At 48.4% G+C, this 19,683-nt stretch overlaps 1 protein-coding gene across 3 annotated transcripts in view; it reads right to left on the bottom strand.

Moving 5' to 3' along the window:
* The window catches only part of LOC144147098 (putative aminopeptidase W07G4.4), a 74,182-nt gene extending 56,874 nt beyond the window's left edge, over positions 1 to 17,308 (bottom strand). The window contains exons 1-2 of one of the 3 annotated variants that reach the window (XM_077679168.1): positions 17,162 to 17,308; positions 12,772 to 12,837 (exon numbers count right to left, since the gene is read on the bottom strand). The gene's annotated coding sequence lies outside the window, so the exon portion shown is untranslated. Of the gene's footprint in view, positions 1 to 3,547; positions 3,735 to 12,771; positions 12,841 to 17,161 lie in introns of those variants that run through there. The other 2 variants (XM_077679176.1, XM_077679160.1) reach the window with 2 other exon arrangements.
* Positions 17,309 to 19,683: the final 2,375 nt, after the last annotated feature.

The following is a 19,683-nucleotide window of genomic DNA, read 5'->3' on the forward strand; positions in this document are numbered from 1 at the left end:
CTGGGGATGTTTAACATGCGCCGAAATCTCGACAAACGGGCGTTTTTGCCTTTCGCCTCCGTCAGAAAAGCAGCCACCGCGACCTGGATCGAACCCGCGTCCTTGGGGCTTGGCAGCACAAAGATTGGCATTGTCAGTGGAGTGCTGGAGAACCTATAAATCACAAACGGAAGGAGTGTGGTTCGGGAGAACAGTTGTGACTCGTGTTCTAAAACCTGCAGCCTTAGAAAACATTACACCAAGCTTAACCGTGTAGTCGGCTGAAATCGGAGTTTCATGCCCTCGCGGCGGTTTGGTCACGGAGTTGAAGGTGCCCAACATCGCCTTTCAGGCCACTACTTGCCGTATCACTAAACAGTAATGAAATAGTAAAATAGCAAATTGAACAGTGAATTTTCGATCATTGTTGAAAGCTGAAAAAAGCGTATCAGGCGTCTGTATGCACAGACAGGCACATCGCATTTTTCTTTTCAAATTTCGCGGTTTTATATTGCAATAGAACATTCCTGCACTCGACTGGTTTTTCAGCCTCAGGAGCGAGCCCTAAACATGTGCTTCTGCCCCTGACCTCCTACATCTTCATTTTTCCATCACTCTCTTTCCATTTTAATAAGTGTTTATCCACCACCACCAGCAGCTGTTTGGAGAGCTTGTCACGCTAAGTGAACTAGCGCCCTGCCTTACTGGGCTAGTTCTAGAGGGAGCGGGAGCGTCACGTCGCGCGACACTAGTCGGACAATTCGATACGGATTCCTCGCAGAAAGAAGTCGAGGCATCTGCTTCCGTGCACTTACAATAAGTAGAGCGAGCAAATATAGGAACGTGCGACAATCCTGAACACGCCGACGGATGTTTGCGCACCCAAACGGGCAACGATGCACAGGCTTGCTCATGGACACGGCGCGTTCATTTCCTGCACCAACGAATGGACGCAGCGCCCTTTTCGCGACCCCCCTTGCGCCACGCATATCCTGCTTTCGGTCGACAGCCGGAGACCGGCTCCTCGTCGCATCGAGTACCGAGCAAACGTCACGTGATCATAAAGCGATCTGGATGTTCAAGCCGAAGATTGCTTGCTGCTGCCATTACCGTAAAGCACTGAAATCGCCCTGCAACTGCCTTCCCACACGCGCGCTTGTGCCCTCCCGGCACGCATTGACGGCAGTCGACAGCCAGAAAACTCTATTTTGTTCCACTGCATGTCCTTTTTTCCGCTAAACGAGAAGTGACGGCCGCAAGGTACGCTTTTTGCCGCCTCTTGGCCACAAGCATACAAGCTATGGTGGCGCATATTCAGTAATACATCGCAAATTAAAAAAAAAAATGTGAAGGAAGCTCACACTAACGCGTACGACTTGAAAGTAGCGAAGATGTACGCAACCTTCACGACCATCACGAAGATTTAAGTCCACGATTGCAGCCGATTTGCTTCTTCTTCGCTGCCGCAGTGACGTTTACTCCATCATTGTTGTCATAAGCGTAATATTTCTTAATTTTTTTGAAAGTGATAATCATTGGACACCACCTTGGAGGGGCGTACGCTACGACGCGTCTTTCTCGTTCCGAGCAAGTGTTGCCACGATCACGGCGAACGCTGGAGTATTTTTTTTTGTGGCCAATCTCCCTAAGTGGGTATGTTAGGCTTGACAAACGTGCACCGGGGACGCTGGGCGGTAGTCGTTAGGCACGCACACACGAGCGCGTGGCGTTTTCTTGGTTTTTTAACTGCCGGGCAGTCGCCGCGAGGCACGCGCTCACGTGTGCTCGGCATTTTCCTGCTATTTTTAACTGCGGACACGAAAAATAACGATTCGCTAAACAGCTTCGCTGTTTAAATAAAACAATTAGACATGCGGATTCCTCTTTTGAAGGCCGTAAAAGTTGATCGAACGTCCCCTGGTGTTGCCGCAGAATGCAAACAGGTAATCTTTTAAAAACGCGCCAAGTCAGAAACTAAGTCAAACAAGTCATAACTTCACTTTTAATTTATTTTATTTTAGATTATTTTATCTAACATTCTCAGTGTGGTCCTTCTTTAGGAGTCCAGTTTCCCGGTTTTGAAGAAATTCAAGAGCGTCCTTTTTTACTTTGACTTTCAAAATTGCGCATTTTTGGAAAAAGCACAACAGTCAATCTTTTTTGCGTATATTTAAATTTTTCTACACAAGCGATTGTTTATATATGTATTCAGAAATACCTGGACGACATTACCAACGACTTACAAGTTGGTCACTACTGCAGCTACGGAGATAGGCTTTGTGAAAGTGAGCAACAGTTTAGCGTCTGGTCCAATTGCATAACATGTTAACATTTTTTTGTCCATTGCAGGACGCCAAATTTGCTTTGCACTTACTATCTGGCTCAGCTTTTGGATTCAAAGAAATTTCAGACAACTCTTACGCCTTGCCATGCGCAAAGCTAGAGCCACCTGAAACCGTGCGTCACCTGCGCCACCCTATAATTCTCTTTCTCGCGCAGTACACACGTTAGAGGAAAATGGTCTGCACTTTTGGGCTATTACCTGGCTCGCGCATAACTCATAACAATACGAGCAAAAAAAAAAAAAAACACACGAGAAATGCGCGTGTACGTGCACGTTCGATGTCTCGTGGAATCAGCCAGCTTCGAAATCCTACCTCGCTGTTTTCGAACCAATCGTCACACTCGTGCACTCGTATGCTTGGGGACCGTGTGTGGTCCCGCCTCCCCGCAACACATGGCGTTTGGCGTCGGCATTGCATTCAGCGAGTATTGCGTGAAGAGACCAGCTCGATATGCAATTCGAACTTGATGCAGCCTATAGTGCAGGTTTGCGGATTAACTTAAACCACCCATGACCGTTCAACTTGCGCTCAATTTCGTACACAATTAAGGGTATACAATGACACCACCATGCATGCAGTGCCACTTTCCAAAGCGACTGTACAAGTTATATGCGTTATGTTGCGTGTCAATTTACACCAGTGCTTCACTAATGGTGGTCCACGGACCCCAATGGATGCGTGAGGACACTTCAGCGGGTTCGCAAGTGCATCATCAGCGCTCGCCCTTCCTCCTTTACGCGAAACCTTGCTGTCAACAGAAGAAAAGTGTCTTCTGACGCGAACGCTACACTTCACCGCGTACCAAGGTGTTTTGAAGTCTAGTTTTCTGCGCAACACCTCAATTGCGTGCGAAAGCCAGACGTATAATGGACAGATATCAGCGTACTTCACCGTTGGCTCCCCCTTCACTTTTTCAAGACATTAGAGGTCCCCAGCACGTTCATGGCTGAGAACCAACACCAACCGGACTTCGCTGCACCAGCATACGACGCCGTTTCGCAATCGCGCGACCGCTGCGGCCGAACACGCCCCCTCGAGCGCTATATACGCCCACCGCGCTGCAGCAGACGGCGGAGGTTCACGCTGAGAGCATAGGCGTGGTGCTCAGCCCGGCCTGTCCACCGTGCGTGAACACCGAACATTGGCGGCGGCGAGAATTAGAGAACGCTGTAAAGAAGGGTGCCGGGGCACGACAGTAGCCGCGCTGATTGCGCTTCACTCACCGCGAGACGAGGAAGTCCAGTGGCGGTGCTTGTGCGCTACTGTGCTCTCTGGGGCAGCCTTTTATGAGGCCCTCTCTTCCAACGGCCAGATAGCGGGGACAAAGGGCAGCAACGAGTATACGCCGGCGAGATACCGGCACTTCACGACCGAGACCACGTGCGGCCCGACGCGATGGTTTACGGCGCTTTCCTTTACTCTGGCTGCTGGTGGACAAGAGCTATATGGGGCGGCTCCTTCCATGTGACACAACGCGGCCCCAGCCGCTGACTGCTGCGCGCTTCCGTCAAGTGCCCGCGAACACTGGCCTTTATCGAAGGGACGCGCGCCGGACAAACAATTCATCTAAGCGCGGCTCAACACGGGGAAAGCGTCGACTTCCCCTGCCTTTTTAACAGGGAAGCTGTTTAGCAAATCGTAATTTTTCGTATCCCCGGTTAAAAATACCAAGAAAATGCCCAGCGCTCGTGTCTGCGTGCCTCGCGTCGACCGCCCAGCGTCCCCGGCGCACGTTTCTAAAGCCAAGCATACCCACTTAAGGAGAGTGGCCAAGATTGGCAAAAAAAAAAAAAAATATCCAGCGTTCGCCGTAATTGTGGCAACGCTTGCTCGGAACAAGAAACACATGTCATAGCTTACGCCCCTCTAAGGTGATGTCCAGTGATTATCACTTCCAAAAAAACGAAAGGAGCTCACACTTATAGCAACAATGATGGAGTAAAGGTCGTTGTGGCAGCAAAGAAGAAGCAAATTGGCTGCAATCCTGGACTTAAACCTCCGTGATGGTCGTGAAGGTTGCTTACAGCTTCGCTACCTTCAAGTCTTACGCGTTAATGTGAGCTTCCTTCATTTTTTTTTTTATCATAAAAGGCCCACAATATCTAAACTCACGGAGCCTTCGCGTCGTTCCATTAATCGGTCGGTCGTATGTCTCGAACGCACAAAAGATGTTCTGAGCGCACTTGCTCTGAACATGTAGATAGCCCACGTACAAAAATGAGGTTTAACTGAAAAACTCAAATGTCTTAGAGTCACTAGCTAAAACCAGCAAATTGTCACATAATAAATAGTTACGGCTAACCGCAGTGCGATGTCGTAAATCCGAGTGGGGTTATCAAACGAAAGTAATGAAAATGCATAACGCTGATTGGCGCAGCTAATAGCAGTTAGGCGTATAAAAGGTCTGAGTATAAAATGTAAGTATGGATTAAAGATCTGAGGTACGGGATGATGACCCAGCTAATGACGAGGTTACATTGTCGTTGTGATAAGTTGTGGTGCTTGTTAAAATTCAAAGTGATGCGTTACATGCGCTTATGTAGTATCAAATTGTAGAAGCCCTACCTAATTTGTGTTTGCTTTTTGCCGGCCTCGGCCAATCGCACAGCTGGGCATATGACATGATAGCTGCTGTTGCGGGGAATGAGCTAGTGGGTCGCATAGCCATTCGCCTTTTTCCTAGTTATATAGCTTACTTGAGCGAAGTGTGCATTAAAAGTGGTGTCAGTATGATTCTAACGAAGCAATATATCGAATGAACCAAACTTGTGTTTTGTCTGCATGGCCCCTTTAAAGGAACACTGAAGTGAATTTGAGAAACTTCTGTTTGTGTTCGCATAGCATAGACGGGCTCAAAGCAACATGGTTTTCATTATTTATCCGATTTATAAAGCAGTATTTGATTCATAAGCCTGAAAGAAGAAATAATACCATGCGAAATTTGCCGCGGCCGCAACAACTACAGCTGTGATTTGAAATGACGCGTCACTTGCGATGTTATTGGGCTATGTCCAAGATATTTAGTCATGCATGCACACTTTCGTGCTCGTAAATGTTATTTTTTTTCTTTAGGAAAAATTCTAGTACTATTGGCAACAAGCATGTGTGTCGGAATGTAGTTGTGGTTTACTTTTGGACAGTTGTTCAAACCAGTGTCGGTTTCGGTTCCGTGCAACGAGTGCATAGCTTCCCAAGTTATCTGTGATCTTGCATTAGTGATACTTCAGGAATCTTCATTCCCCGCTATTCCCATGTTGTGCTTCAGAAATTGGCAGGATAAACCTGCTACCACCGATTCTAGCGAGCAACGATGAGCCGAGGCGTATACGCAGTGCTGAACGCCCTCCGCGCCACCAGAGATGCTCAACTGGGTGGCGTTTGTGTCGCACCTTCGGAGCTCGCCTGCCTCCTCTCTGTAGTATACCCACCGGGGCATAAAAAGCGCGTGGGCACAAGGCTGACAGTTGAACTGCCGCACTGCGGTTTGGAGCTCTACGCGCGTGTTGTTAATTCGCACTGTGCCTTGTGTCCACACGCATTCTTCTATAACGCTTGTGGAGTAAGCTTCCCCTAGCCCCCACCCCCCTAATTCCCCTAGACCCCCCCGCCTTCCCCTAAATATTTAATCACCAGCAAATGAGTTCCTTAAGGCAGCAAAAAGCGATGGCAAATGTGTGGTGTGCTAGTTCTGCTAGTTAACTCTTCAAAAAAATTATTCTTGTACCTTGGTTTTACACTTGACAATAAAAGTCCCTATTGATTTTAATTCCTTATTTCCTATATGAACTTCGCTCACTCTTTCCCCTTCTTTAATTTGCCTTACTAGCGTACCAGTCACACAGGCTTACCGTTCCTATAGCTTGCAGCTCCATGTGAAGCGAAATCAGATGTGCGCTATTGTGTAGCTACTTTGACATCTTCGACTTTACTAAGCTTGATACAGCCTACAAGCTAACAAACTCAAGCCACATTCTTCCGGGCACAAACCTTGTCGTGGCTTAGTTTTAACTGAGCGAACGAATTGCGACGACCCGCCGGTGGCCGGCCGACTGACTCTGTCGGAAGGTCGACGAGCCGCGCAGTAGGCGCAGTGAAGCCAAGCCATCTCGATTGAGCGCCATACGAAACGTCATAGGAAATCGGCAAGGAGGGAGCAGAGAGGGGGACAGAACTTTCGAATTGATTTTCCTACTTGAAAAATTCGCGTAAATGCGCCCAGAATGGTTGCAACATGGCCTAGAGATTCCAGACTTCAATTCGCTCAAGTAGTCTCACAATATTTACGAATACTGCCCTGTCCCTTTAACATCTTTCAGGTCCAAGGAATAAGCGCTAAAAGTGATTTTTGTGCCTAAATATTACTAATACAATTGCCTAAACTCAATTCAGAATTCTTAAAAATAAATCTTGAAGGAGCAAGAACATACCTGTCAGAGGATCTCTCTTTCTATGGTCAGTTTTACGTAGATTGCTCATCAGAGAGCATACTGATTGATCAGTGATTATGGGGTTTAACGCGCCGACGCTACGCGGGTGATGAGGAGCACCGTAATGGAGGGCTCCGGATTAATTTTGACCACCCGGGGGTCTTTAACGTGCGCCGAAATCTCGAACACATGGGCGTTTTCGCTTTTCGCCTCCATCAGAAAAGCGGCCACCACGGCCGGGAATCGAACCAGCGTCCTCGTGCTCAGCAGCACAACGCCTTAGCCACTGAGCCACCGCAGCGTGTGAGAGAGCATACTCAGTGGCGTGGTGATCGTAAGCACCGTAGGGGAGAACCACAAAAATCGTGTGCAAAGAAGTCTTGATCTCACTACGGCGTCAAGCACCCTGCAGAAACTTCCTATATGCATGTTTGTCGTTATTCTGTATTCCTTAATATTTTTCTTACATGGGGTCGATGCTTCTAATGTGTTTTTATTTTTAATGTGTACGGGCAAATCCGACTAAAATTGGTTGACAAAATCGGTATAGATTACTGAATTTGTACTTGGTTTCTGGCGTATTAACCTTCGCATCCCAAATATGTATGTTGAAACTGATACGCCTTATCTAGCTATGTCAGCCCAGAAGTCGACACTTTCGAGCTATTGTATTCTCATATGAACCTAAAAGCAAGTAGCTGCTGCCTGTCCTATCCCTGTTTGATAACAAACTTTAGTGTTCACTATTTGCTTGCAGCCTTTGCGTTATTTGTAAGTGACGTGATCTGTTATGTTCTACCCAGGCATTCTGACAGCGTGCTGTAACTTTACTCGAAGCAAGGAACTGGGATCCATGGGAGCAAGTCATGCCTGCGATGCCTGCCACGTGAAGCTACTGTGCATCACTACGCAGGCACAAGTTTCTCGCTAAAAGCTACACTTCTCTGTAAGAGCTTCTTGTGGAATAAATGACGAATAAATAGCGCAACCAGAGACGAATGGCAAGAATGACACTCTTTGTCAGACAATATTCCTTCTGTAATTCTAGCTGTTTCAGCATTTAGTAGGTAGTTTTGTTTTAAAAAATAAGGCTCGGTGGTTTTCGAAAATCCCATATTCGGTATGCTTATCATTAAAGTAAAGCTAAATTAAAGCTGCCACTTAACGACTGTTAATTCTTTACAAATGTGTATACGAACACTTCTTATCTGTCACTTCTGGCTACTTCATCTTCCGCGGTGCTTTAATGTTTCAGTGTTCACATAGGCTAGCAGCCTTATACGCCTCCCACACGGCAAACCTAATGACATTTAAAGCGAATGACATAACCTTCTAATGTCATTAGTTGGGCGCTACACGAGGATACCGGATGAAATTCGTCGCGAACAGCACTCGGTGATCGAATGAGTTCAGGGAACACATTCGATTTTGAATTGAAAGAGTAGCCTCGAGAGCACCGAATGAGCAGGTTCGAAAATATTGAAGTATAGTCCTATCCCGTAACAGTATAGTTTACAGAAACAAGCATCTTTTTTTGTAGTTCTTGAAGGTAGGATTGGTTCAGCTGCACGCATGATAATAGAGATGTTAGTGGGCAGTTTTCAGGCGCTATTTAATCCAAGGAACCTCGACTCTCTAGGAAACCAGTGGTGTTCCTTTCCCCTTTCCCTCTAACCCCCAGAGCGCACCCACAAATCCACCCCTGAATGGGGCCAAGTTTTCGTTCAGTCGCTGTAAGTGCCCGCGGCTGTCATGTTGTTTATGGTGACATCGCGGCACTTGGCATGTTGGCAGCTTTAGAGGCCCTCCCAATCTCCCTATGAGAACAGAAGATGCGGTTGACTTAATAGCGATATTTGAAGTGGCGTTGGCAGATGGCGGCTCAAGATTCCAACATTCTGATTCTACGTCGTTCCCCCAACCTTTTCTCGGCACTGCGCGAGGAAGAATGTACGCATCAGCGAACATCTTAGGGTGCTGGGGATTGGATTCTTTTCGACGTAACCTCACCTCGCACCACTGCAGGGGAGCGTAAATGCAAGTCCACCCATACACGACCGCGAGGGAGTAGAAACATGCTACACTCACGTTACTAGATTGAGCGGCTGAAGTTTTCAATAAAAACTTCAAAAAAGACAACCGCGCTTCGTGCCAGCAAGTTTAACTCACGGCTTCTTGCGAGCAGGCGGACAGAAACATGGGCAAGCGGGTAGCTATATGACGACGTAGTAATGGTTCCCCGGGATAATCTGCTTTCACCTGCCACAGCCCTGAACACGTATAGACAGTCGGCTCTCGGGAATCCACCAGAGCGACCTGTTGCAATTCCGAGACAAAGAAGAGAATTGCAGAAACTCGAAAGTGGGAATCGTCGAATGCTGTACACCGAGCGCCCCTAAATTTGGCTGCACTGCTACACACATACATTGCTAGGAAGACATTTTGTAGCGTGAGCTGCACTGGCCGAGGTTGAGCAGTTCGCGTGGCTCCTGGAGAGCCGTGCTGAGCATGCGCGAGGAGCAGTGATGTCACACGGCGCACAGAACGTTGCTTGCTGCCCGGCGTCTCTCACACACCCCACGCGCCCAGCGCTTTCGCCGACCTCCGTTCCGCACGTGGCGGCCCGGTCCACTTGATGATCATGGGAGCGGTGGGCGGGTGTGGAACCGATGGCTCGTCCGTCGCAGCAACACCGGCGTGCGCCTGTGGAACCAGCTGAGCTCTGGGGCGATTGGTGACGCTGCGGCGGGCCGCTTGATAAATATACATGTCACATAACGCGCATACCGTGTGTGTGTCATTGAAGCAGCAGTAAGCATGATAATCAAGCTAATCCTAGACAACCAGGAAAGCTAAGAATAACCAGCTGAACCTTAGCTCGCGCTACGTATATCCTGGCAGAGTCGAGCTAAGCCACTGCTAATTTTTTTTCATGCGCAATATACGCAGACTGAAACCAAGCTATAAACACTTTACTGCCTTTTACCTCCACAAGACCCCACAACCCCATGTATCCATCCATGCCGAGACCATTTGAGTCGGCTTCACTAGTATACACAAGTGTGCTGCTAGGAAGACATCTTTAGAGGCAACGCAAAATGTATTGGTATATGGAGATATGAAAGTCCCAGGGCCTAAAAATAGATAAAGAAAATTTGGCAGATAAGAAGGCCAGGTACGGTTTGACCAAAATATTTGTTCGGCGCTCGGTGACGTCACGCAATGCAAGACGCCGTGCCTACATTCCATGATGTCGAAGCTAGCGCAGACATTTTTTTTGTGTCGTCGAATTCGAGGGACATTGGAGGGACACTGGACACTGGACATTCGAGGGACACTGGACATTAGAGGGCATTGCGGGGAAGCGTGTTTTGGGGAAGGCAGGTGCTTTTGCGAGTATACCAGAACACACACGCGCACACAAAATTGCAGAAACTCCCAACTGGGAGTCGTATCTGCTAGACTCCGGGCTCCTTTAAAGTCGGCTTCACCAGAACTATGCTTGCATAGTTCAGAAGAATTTTTTTTTGCGCCGCATAAGCCGTGTGATTCCAAGGTACGAAGTCCCTAGGGCCTTTTACTAACTACCTGCATAAGACTGCGTCCCTATAGAGAGTTATACACCACACCTATCCTCTTTAGATCCTGCTTCACTGCAGTACACAAATGCATTGCTGGGGAGACACTTTTTAAGAGGCAGCATAAGGAGTTTGATATCAGAGCATAAAGGCCTAGGGCCTTATCTCAAATACTTCCGTAAAAACCCCTGTATTTCCATAGAGCGCTTTACGACCAGCCCCCTTACAGTCGGCTTCGGTACTACACATAAGTGTATTGTGCGAAGACTTCTTTCGAAGCATGATGACCAAAGGCCATGCGTGGTCATGCATTCCTACGGGGCGCTATACAATGAGCCCCTTTAGAGTCTGCTTCACTAGTATGCACAAATGCACTGCTGGGAAGGAATTTTTAGGGAGCAATATATAGCGGAACCCCGTTCATACGTTTTTCACCGGACCGGGAAAACAAAACGTAACAACCAGGAAAACGCGGCAGTGAGGATACCTTGGAAAATGAACGAAAACAATGTAGCTTTGACTTGCAACCATGTATTTCTGTAACTTTGGCTTTCGAACCTTAAAACACTCGAGAATGTAGGATTGCCGCTTTTTGCGATCGCTCGAAAACACCACGCGCGGCAATGCAAGGTTCCTAGCGATGTCGACTCTCTTCCACACTGGCTGCTTGTCCACTGCGTTCAGTATGTCAAGCTTTTCCTGAAGGGAGAGCGCCTCCCGTTTTTGCGACACCATCAAGGCACGACAAAGTTCGCGGTGGCAAGTTCAACGGTGTTCTCAAAGCTTGAAGCGCACGAAGACGACGAGAGTGCGTGCTATTCTTGCGGTGGTGCTTTACGGAAATGTATGTATGTATGTATTTATTGCGCAAAAGAAAGAAAGGAAGGTCCACCAACAGGCGTAAATTGTCTCGCCTAGGGGCGGACACCGGAACACCTGCTGGTGTAGGGGAGGTGGGATAGGGAGGAAAGAGTTCATAGGAATAGGGGGATAGACCACTTCCGGCATTCCGAAGTGAGACTTCCGTTGTAAGCGCGGTGATGGTGGTGATAGCATAGAGTAAAATAGGGCCGGTGACGAATCGCACCCGCGTGCGGCTTCATGCAGTCAGTTCCGTAGTCAAGCCTGGCCAAGGCTCGTCAAACGTAGCAATGGCGGTCCGCGCATGTTGCCCAGAGGGCTTCGGTGAGTCAGATTGCGACGACCGATCCGGGAACGTACTCTGAGCCACGACGTAACAGTGAGGATTTTAATACATGGGACTCTATGCGAGCTGCTCCGGGACTAGACAAAAGCAACGTTGGAGCCGGGAAAACGTATACCACTAAGGAACGTAAGAGCGGGGTTCTACTGTAGAAAGTCTGATATCCAAAGTGTGAAGGCCCTAGAGCCTTCGAGCAGCACTTAGGTGACAGGCGTGGTATGGCCCATTCAGCCATCTTACAGGTAGGTTTAGAGCGTTCGGACGAGAGCCAGTTAGCTGAACCAAAAAAAAAAAAAAAAAAATGGCCGCGTCTCTGCTCACTTCGCTGCAAATGTTGTCGAAAGACGATAGTCATCTGACGCCCCTGCAGTCTCACCCGCCCACCTCTCGCGCTCTTCCCCTCCCGACTCGCTCCGCCCACGACAAACACGGTGGAGGTTTGCTCAAGCCAATTCAATTTTCCTAGGTTCCCCTGCTCGCGGGCCACTTATTGGAACCTTTCGTTACTGTTGTATTTGGAACGCACCACGAGCTCCGGGCTCCAACGCTAGCCATTTTTTTGTATATTTTGGTTAAAATATTATTCTCAGCGCGTCTTTTTTTTATCTTTTATTGCAAAAATCATACAGCCATGTGTTTTTGATTAAAAGAACACTGCGAATACCATTTATGTATTGATGTTTTGCCTCAAATATGCCTAACGCTTTCTTTTTGCTGAAAAATGTCGACGAGTATGAAGTGTGTGTCCAGACTTAGTGGTTTGGAAACGTTTTGCCTGTATCAACCTCTTGTTAATGTATTCACTTCACTTTTGGCCGGAAGGTTGAATCGACGGACAGACAGACAGACAGACAGACAGACAGACAGATCAAACGTTTCGGGTTTAAGTAGCCCAAGAAAGACTATCGTCTTTAAAAAAAGGTACCAGGGAAAGAATGCGCTATGAATTATCCGCGTTTTACGCATATCGCTTGTGTTCTATCGGGTGTGTTCTATTGAACCACGCATATCTGGTACCTGACGGTGACTCTAAGTGGCCAGAAGCGGAGCAGTGGATAAGCTCTTTCGGCACAACGGGTGGAAATGTGGCTCGATTATATTGCGCCAGGTATATCAAAGAAGCCGCGGGAATGGTAGCTGTATGAGTATCGGCCACGGATTACAAAACCAGAGATCAATGCTGGAATGCCACGCCCTATGCGCTGCGAAGTGGACGTCCACAAGAAACCAGCACTCACCTCGGTCCTTCCGTCCAGAATGGTAGCGGGGGCCGGCGCAGGCACGTCGATGCGAAGATCCCGTTTCTGCTGTGACGTCACAAGCGCATGCACAGGTAACGAGCGGGATCAGTTTCCCATTGTCTCCCACGCACGCTCGTCTTTCGGATGCTGCGCGTAATTGTATAATGTACGGCTATTTCCACAGACCAACGCATGGGAAAATCTCACGCTGCTGCAGCGATGCTCCGAAAGCCCTCAGAACGCGGCCGAACCAAACAGGCCCTAAGCGCGTTTTCCGTCACCTGTTAGCGTCGCGCGATTGCGACCGCGCACTGTCTTATGGCTCCTGTAAAGATGTCCCTGCGTGCATGAAGGGCGAATCTCAGAACTCGCCTTGCTGACCCACGTTGCAGAATTTAAAAGCTGTATGTTATGCAACGCTCAAAATAGTAAACCCGGTGTTGCTGTTTTTTTTTTTTTTTTTCGTGTTTATTCCTTGTTCACTAAACGACTCGATAAGCGTCGTTGCTTTCTTTTTATTATCCGCATTTTCTTCGACATCGTTTCTCCGCGTGAAAACGTCCGGCAAATAAGAAACATCAAGGAAAAACCTGCTGTTTTGAACAACTTTTATAAGCTTTGCAAAGCTCTCAGTCGGGTCTTATCGCACGGCACAGTAACGGGTACCAAATCATAACAACAACCACCACAACTATTTATTAGAGTTTTAGCAGTCCGTCTGTCCCGTCGTTTACGTAGTTACCGTGTTTACTGGGACCCGACTGCGCCTGCGAAAGCAGGGCTACAGTGAACTAGAAAGTATTCTAGTTCACTGTAGCAGGGCGCACCCCACCGTGACGAATGCACGGGCATGGCGAGGGCTGGCCCGCAACTAATCCACCCCACAGCGACGAATGCGCACGTGCCCAGACGGGTCCCGGTCAACACGGTAACCAGGTGCAACACGGAGCATACGGAGTGCTAAAACTCTGTTGTTGTTATTATTATTATTATTATTATTATTATTATTATTATTATTATTATTATTATTATTATTATTATTATTATTATTATTATTATTACAAACTCCCACCCAGTGGACGATTACAGGTTATGAGAAAAATGCGTGAAGGATGGAGCCACTCAAAGTTCGACCAATGTTGCCAAGCGAACGGTCACCGAAGAAATAGGCTTTAAAAACGTTTTCGTGCAATATGTTCTGCCACGTGTTGTTATGAGCCTTCGAGGACGGGGAATTGAGGACGGGGGGGGGGGGGGAGCCTTCGCTTAAGGACAGCCGTGAATTATTACGGCCGATGGGTAAACATTTTAGCGGCACCTTTGAGATCGACCAGCAGACTGCTCGAGTGCCCGCTTTGTCTGAGAAAACCCCGGAAGCATTTCCTTCCATTCCTGTATCACGAACTGTCACCCCACCCTGAAATAGAGCACTGCACGGGCCTGATTTTAAGGCCCGAGCCCGGCCCAAGCCCGCTTTGTGAAGCCCGAGCCCGACCCGGGCCCGTAACACCGAGCCCGGGCCCGGCCCGGGCCCGGGAATTCATAAGTGAGCCTAGCCCGGGCCCGGCCCGGGCCCGTCATCTCCAGCCCAGGCCCGGTCCGGGCCCGTCGTCTCAATCCCAAGCCCGGCCCGGGCCCGTCATCTCAAGCCCACGCCCAGCCCGGGCACGGTCTTTTTTTTCTGAGCCTAGGGAGGGCCCGCATGTGTGTGGCCAGGCCTGGTCTTAGACGTTGAAGAAAATTTGTTTATTATATTTGGTCGAGTGTCTTCGTAGTGGGAAATCAGACGGAGCATCTAATCCGTACAAGCAAGCCCTGAATTGTAACGCAAAAAATAAGGGTTTAAAAGTACACGTAGTTTAGCTCACCCCATCTGCAGTTCACGCCACATGGGCGTAATAATAGCTCGTATTCTTACACGAGAGACACCATAACCTTTGATGACCAGACTCTTGGCAACTTCATGTGGTTTTTTCGGTCACAAGTTGGTGTTAATGAAATTTTTTGCTCTCCATTTGAATCCACGAATATGTGCGTGCATTGAAATATTTTCCCTGGAGTGGTTGTTAAGCGGTGGCGCTTCTCTAGCACGCGAGTTTGATTTCCAGCCACGCCAGCCGCATTTAGATTGGTTCTACATTTAAAATACACGTACGTAGACATAGGTGCACAGCTCCGAAGTGGCTTAATTAATTCCTTCCCCGCTAGGGCATTCCTTGTAACCGTATCTTTGATATGTTATACACCAAAATATAAAATCTTGATGCAGTACATGAAATGTCATTAAAGTTACAGTATACTGACTATCAGCCCTAGCAAAACACGTTTTTAAAACAATGTGTACAACTAACACCAAGAAGCGCTTAAAAGTATACTCAGAATATTCAATTTTATGCTATTTTCTACACTTCACGTCGGAACTATTAACGGCCGGGCCTAAGAATTCAAGCCCGAGCCCGGCCCGGGCCCGTGGCGTCGAGCCCGAGCCCGGCCCGGGCCCGCGGCACTGAGCCCGAGCCCACCCCGGGCCCGCGGCACTGAGCCCGGGCCCGGCCCGGGCCCGCCGATAATCGACTTCGGGCGGCCCGGCCCGGCCCGCGGGCCGGGTCGGGCCCGGGCTTTCGGGCCGGCCCGGGCCCGTGCAGTGCTCTACCCTGAAATCCACTTGCCCCATCACTAGGAATTGCACAATCATGAATAAATGTATTATTCGGTAAATCAATAGCACTTGGCTAAACACTCAAAGTCATTCTCGCGCCCGGACGGTTGCCCGTATGTGAATTTTATGATTAAATACCGAGTGAATGAGGGTGGCCAGAAATGCCTATCTGACGGGACACGTCCTAATTGTCTGGTGTTCGTTCCGGCGCCCCACGCATTTGCTTGTGGGGGGTATCTATCAATGTGATTAGTGCCCGTGAATGTTTTCCCTAACGAGCCAAAATTAAAGTGGGTTTTCGGGGAGGGGTGGGGCAACCGTGTTTTCGGGAATAATGGTGCTTCTCGGACTATACCCAAACACACAAACAAAGACTTCCAGAAACTCCGAAGTGGGAATTGTCTGTGCTAGACATCGGTCGCCTGAAGAGTGGGCTTCACTAACATCACGCATGCATTGCTGAGAAAACATTGTTCTTGTCGCTATAAACCAGTCTGATGCCAAAATGGGAAGTCACGAAGGGCTCCCCACAAGCCCCGGAAAAAAAAAAAAAAAAAGTTAAAGCGGAAGAAGTTTTCGCTTGGATCCAGAGGCTGGCATACATCATGCTCTGTGACGAAGGATGAGTTGGAGCTAGTACTCCACTTTTTACGAAATTTATATTTCCAATATCGCGCGCGGTTGCAGAGAGTGAAAGTACAGCAGGGAGCTGCGAAGGCAAGCAGGCGGGAAGCGATACCCGGCCCCTCAAAAAACCCCACGATCGCGGCCGCCGCGCCCCGATGCTTTAAAAAGCGCGCGCAAGCAGTTTTTTCCATCCCAAAATTAGGCTTCCGGTGAAAATGCCCCTCTCTGAAGCAACACGAAGGGATCCAAGGTATTTTCAATTTGATATATTACAGGTATTGAGAAGTCGATAATGTAAATTATTGACATATTCTAGCTCTCTTTTTTTTATGAGATTCGAACGCGCCGATGCCTGCAGGCTTCAATTAAGGCACGCCGAAATCTCGTACACACGGGTGTTCTTGTTTCTTGCTTGAGCAAAAAAAATAAATAAAAACGCCGTTGCGGCCGGGAATGCAACCCAGGATGTCGTGATCAGTAGCGGAACGCCATTGTAGAGGATAGCTCACTTTAAATTAAAAATATAAAGCCCCTTTTTATTTAAAAAAATGCGCCGCATATTTCTCGACGCTACACTACACACGCAGCTTAGCGACCGTTTCTGCGTCCATACATTGAATACCATTTTCGGCTATTGTCTTATCGCATTTTCGCGACGCTTTCCTTCATGAACGAAGCTCGCCACAGGCACCGAAAATATCCTCCCCCGACTGTTGCTTCACTGCATTACGCACTTGCACTGCGGTGAAACAGCGTTGTCGTGCTGCCCAGCATTGATAAATGCGAGCGAGGTGAGTGCTTACCACTGCTTAGCGAATCGTCCTACGGAAACATATTGTTATCACGATTAGATTTAACACTAGCCAGTTAGTCTGTTTATCCGCGTACAATACGTCGCGACGTCGCTGCAAGAAAACGCTTTTGAGATCGTGAATGCCGCGCCACCGACAGGGCTGACATTTCATCCCCCCTCCCCTCCCGGTTTACAGTTCTGCATTCATGCTCTTTTACGTTGAACCCACTGAGCGCGACCTTACAATAATTTGCAATGCTTTGCGCATGAGACAGCATAACAAGTCGCAGAGAGGTTAGAGCACGCACCTGAGGAATACGTCCTTTTCTACAGCCAAAGCAAGCGCGCTCACACGTACGCGTGTGCGCTACGTGTGCCACGTTTCCGTATCGTTAGCGCTCACTACGCACAGCGTGCATTCTGCCTGCGTTTGCACGAATTATCAGGCGCGGTTTCAGCGACCTCGCAGGTTTCTTTTTCGCACCTCCCGACTGCGAGAGTGATGCGGCTGCAGGATGAAAGGGATCGTTTATGGAACCCGATTGCATCCGATTTTCCCGTGACGTGGCCGGCACAGGACTCGTCAAAAAGCGGAAAAGGAAAAGGAAGAAAGAAAAAGAACAGTGCTCCCGCAAAGTGGCTATGGCAGCGTCTCTTCATTTTGCAAGAATGCAAAATGTTACCTCGAAATATTTCACAGCGGGTACCTGGCTGCCGGCGCATGTTTACGTCTGCGGCAGAATGGCGGTTAATTCAAATTTTAAGGTCATGCACGCAACCAAAAGTAGAACAACGCTATTTTAGGCAAGCCTTCAGTAGTAACAACCCATTTTGAAATTTTTGTATGCGCACGTGCACTTTAGTGCAGCTTTGTAAGAAGTTTACCTTTGTACGTTTTTCTCTGGGTACACATCACGTGTGTTTAAACATCGCAGTTGCTAGTCACGCTTCCGCGATCGTTTCTTTGCTTTGTTGAGTTCTAAAGCGGCTTACCTTGTTTGACGGAAAACAGGCGAAGTAAACTTTTTAGCACTGGGATCGAGCCCCGTGGGTTCCAAAGGACGATTCCTAACCACTAGGCCAACGGGTCAAGTAAACAAAATCGCCTGAGTTTTACTACAAGTTTTATTAGCTCTTACGAAGCACAGGAGGCGGAATAATAATAATGGTTAATAGAATTTGCCCCAGCAGACATAACAACTACACAGACCAGTTACCGATAAAACTGCAGCATCACCTGGTGTCAAAAAAAAAAAAAAACTTATTTCTTACCGACCGCACTACCAACCTTAGTATCGGACCACTGCTACGACACGTTTAACACATTTTCCAAAGGAACACCAAAATTGTCAGTTATCTCACCCCTTTTCTTTAATATCGCTCTCCTCAAGCTCCCACCTCTCCTTCAAATCATTCCTGGCCTCAACCATGCCCTATATGCGGATGATCTAAACATTCGGGCCACTGCTGGCTCTTCTGGCAGGCACACAACAAGATACACTCCAACAAGCCGTCAGCACCATCTTTGCTTCGAGGCCTCAGGTGTGGCCCTAGCAAGTCAGCACTCCTCATTGTACCCGTGGGTGACCTCCGGTTTTTATACCCAACCCTAGGTACACCAACAATCGACTCTACATCGATTCCTGAAGTGATCACTCTTTGTATACTTGGAGTGCAATTCCATCAAGACGGCTCTGGCGCCGCAGTCCTTCCCAAGCTACAAGCCACTGCCGCCCAATCCACCCATCCCATCCGCTGCATCACTAACCAACGCCGAGGCCTCAAAAACGACACAATCCAACTAATTTAAGCACTTTCAATTAGCCACGTCACATATTCCACCCCACACATAGCCCTGAAAACCAAAGAACAAGAGCAACTCGATGTACTCAGTCAAAAAGCTTAAGAAACTGCATTTGCCTTCCCCATTCAAACCTATACTTCTCAGTTTCTTCAGCTCGGAATTCAGGACACCCTCGACGAACTCATGGAAGCTCAACACAACAGCCAACTTCCTCCTTACCACCACCGGCTGTCACGACCTCCAGACCCTCGGTTAGCCGACCCCACCTGCTTCACAAGCCCCTCAATGCATTCCGTCATCAATGCAGTCTCACATTGTGCATCCAAAATTCCCAATAATATGCACCCAGAATATAACAAAGGCAGAAGACTCTCCGGGGTTAAACATCTTGAATCCAAATTCTACTTTCACTCAGGTACTCGCTATACGGACGCAGCCCCCTACCCCTCAAGCCACACTCAATATGCTCTAACGGTTGTCAAGTCGAAGGCACACTCCTCACCTCCCCCACCACTGCCAAAGAAACGGCCATAGCCCTCACCGCTACCACTGGTTCCGAATACATTACAAGTGTCACAGATTCCCATCAAGCCTGTCACAGTATTCAACATGGACACATCTCACTTCCTGCCTTACGGTACATCAATCAACCCCCTACTCGACCTCTACATCATCTGGACCTCTGGCCACTCGTTCCTCCAGAGAAATGAGGCGGCTCATGTCACTGTCCGCGTCCTTCAGGGTTGGGACCCATGGCCCAGTCTCCCCAACCTCCCATTGTTCCATCAAGCTACCACGACATCCTTTACCATTATCGCGGTCTCTGCCTTACCTTGCCTCCGCCCCACCCTCGACGAACCAACAAGGAAGCGTTCACCTGGCGTTGACTAGAAGCACCTATTACAACACACCCATCCTACACCTTATCTCCTCTACCCCAATACCCCCTCAACTGTCACTTCTGCCCCTCTACTAATACTACCTAGCACATGGTGTGGGCTTGCCAGCATCCCATCTCTCAACCCC

This window comes from Haemaphysalis longicornis, unplaced genomic scaffold (genome assembly GCF_048455015.1).
Source record: "Haemaphysalis longicornis isolate Haplotype H1 unplaced genomic scaffold, Haemaphysalis longicornis Haplotype H1 scaffold_1, whole genome shotgun sequence".
In the NCBI taxonomy this organism is placed as follows: domain Eukaryota; kingdom Metazoa; phylum Arthropoda; class Arachnida; order Ixodida; family Ixodidae; genus Haemaphysalis; species Haemaphysalis longicornis.